Source organism: Otolemur garnettii, unplaced genomic scaffold, assembly GCF_000181295.1.
Source record: "Otolemur garnettii isolate 467f Iridium unplaced genomic scaffold, OtoGar3 scaffold00105, whole genome shotgun sequence".
NCBI classification, from domain to species: Eukaryota; Metazoa; Chordata; class Mammalia; order Primates; family Galagidae; genus Otolemur; species Otolemur garnettii.
The window spans coordinates 6,856,697-6,859,233 of NW_003852500.1; the positions used below are offsets into that span (position 1 = coordinate 6,856,697).

A 2,537-nucleotide genomic window follows, 5' to 3' on the forward strand; every position below is an offset into this window, starting at 1 on the left:
AGGGGCGGGCCTGGAGCCGAATCCCCTAGGTGGCCGGGGTCTCTGACGCGCGTCCCTCCTGTCGCGTCCCTTTCGCCCCTCCTCCGCGGCCACAGCGCTCCAGGGGCCACAGCGCGCTAGGCTTTGGACCTGCTCAGTTCTCACCCAGCCCAGCTCTGCGGGGCGGCCTGCAGTGAAGCCCCCAGTTCCACCCTGCGGTTGGGCTGAAGGGGCCAGTTATTGTTCCCATTACGCAGATGGAGAGATTGAGGTCCCTAGTTGGAAAGTAGGGGACGGGTGGAAAACTGCGGGGAATTGACCTGCCCTTGATGGGTACCGAATGAGAACCAGCGAAGAACGCGGTGCGCCCAGGGGTAAGAGTTTACTGGTCTGCGGCATCTTAAGGTAGCCAAAGAGTGTCCTGGTCCTCTTTTTGGGGCGCAGGAGATCAAGCAGGCCTCCCGCCCAGGCTCACCGCGTAGCACCCGGGAAGCTCAGCGGAGGGAATGAAATCTGAAATAGGTCTCTACTTTCAGAGCGACTCCAGTTCCATGACTAGCCGAGCACACCTTCCTCACCTGTGAAACTGGTGTTCTAAAATAGGGTGTTAGGCCCGCTGCAGGGGAACGGAGCGGATCACCCCCGCAGCTCTCAGTAGACGTGAATTTAGCCCTTTGTACTTCTGTTCTCTCTATTGTGAAATGGCTACTCACAGTCGCTACGCCCCAGTGGAAGTGGGGGGATTAAATGACACACACCCAACACTCCCTCAAAAGGCCTCAAAATCATAGTAATCAATAAATTAAAGCTGGAAATAATTTGTTAAACTTCGTATTTCCTGTCTTTCCCAAATGAAAGCCCAGAGCTATGAGAGAAGCTGCCTTCCAGCGCCCCCCCTCCCGGCCCCACGAAGATGCTCCTAGCGCTGGCCATTCGGGTCCAGAGAACTACTACACCCACGGAGCTGTCCCTCTGCGGTGTGCACCCTCCAGGGCGCACTCTGGACACCCCTACACAAGTGGGGCTCCTTACAGGGGAAGGGAGCAGACAGGCGGCCCAGGAGATACAATGAGGAGAACCCCGCTTGGGCCCAGCTTTGTGACCACAAGTGGCTCTGGCCACCTCTCCCTGCCTTTTCTTGCATAGCCATTCAGTGGAGTGGGTTCTGTCCCTGTGTCCAGACGAGAGGGTAAGGGGGACAAATCCCTGTCCCTGGGGAGTCCTGGAGTCCCGGCCTGCCACCGGGGAGGGAGGGGTTCAGATGGGTCTCGGTTCAGCAGCTCCATCTGGGGCCACCGGGGCTGTCTGAAGAACTCTGTGGGGGCTGTGGGACTCGGGCAGTGGGTATGGGTGTCTTCGTATTTTTTTTCCAAAATCACTTTGGCCCCTCAGTGAGATGCTCTGAGGTTACACCCCCACAGTCTGAGGTTTACAGTCAATCATTCACCCCGGGTCGAGCCCACTCCTGGGTATTGGGTTTAGAATCGGGATTTGGTCTCTACCCTTAAACTATTAACGATCCAGTGCAGAATGAAATCCTCAGGCATCCTGGCAGGCAAATAATCTCCCAGCGGGTGAGCCCGGGAGGTCGGACTGACCGACCGCAGCGGCTGGGCTCGGGCGCCCTCTGCTGGCCACACCTCCCCCTCCGCTGCTTGGGGAGACACTGGCCGGCAGCAACTCCGGCGCGTCCCATTCCAGAGCCACGGGAAAAGGGGGCGGTGGCGGGCGGATGGAAGGGTGGGGTTGGAGGGGAGGGGTAAATCCCACACCTGGGAGTCCGGGCGCGCCCTGAGCCTTGAGCCAGGAGCCTAGCCCAAGCCGCGGTGTTTGGCTAAAGTGAACTCCAGAGCCTCTGACTGCTTTTTGCCACAAAATCCGATGGGCGCAATTTAGGTTCTACCCCCACAGTCCGAGGGGTCTTGGGAGAGGCCCAAGGCGAAGGTGAACCCGGGTCTCAGGTCTGGCCCTTGCCCCTCTCACAGGAGTCCTGCGGCAGCCAGGACAGACATTAGTGTGGGATCCACTTCTCCCATTCATTCCTTAAAACAATTATTGAGCACCTACTATGTGCTAGACATGGTAAGTGTTTGAAATACTTTAGAAAAAGAGACAAAGTTCCCACCGTCCTGGAGTTGCCATGGGATGGTGGCAGGGAAAAAGCAAATAGCATTGCACATAAGTAATTAAACACATAATATCTATTCTAGAAAGTCATTAAGTGTTATAGGGAAATGGACAGGAGGAATGGAGGCAGGAAGTCGGGGATTTAAATAGTGTGGTCAAGGTTCTATATATTAGATAAAATGTCCTCAATTTTAAAGCTGTCAAATGATTTAAATTTAAAACCCTGTGCGTCCTGGGACCTTGGCACAAACTGCAGGTAGATGGGGCCATCAGACTATCCGTTTTCAACTTGGTCTCCACCTCACTCAACCAGAGAGCCCCTCTGTCCCCCACTTAAGTTTTCATTTCTGCTCAAGAGGCTCCTATTCCTTATCAAGGCCCCAAGAAATGTCTCCTCCTCAGCAAGGTCTTCAGGCTGTCTCTCAGTCTGC

The 2,537-nt window shown here is 55.5% G+C and overlaps 1 pseudogene; it reads right to left on the bottom strand.

Annotated features, from left to right (window-relative positions):
• Nucleotides 1-2,537, bottom strand: part of LOC100946866 — a 10,921-nt pseudogene that overhangs the window by 1,232 nt on the left and 7,152 nt on the right.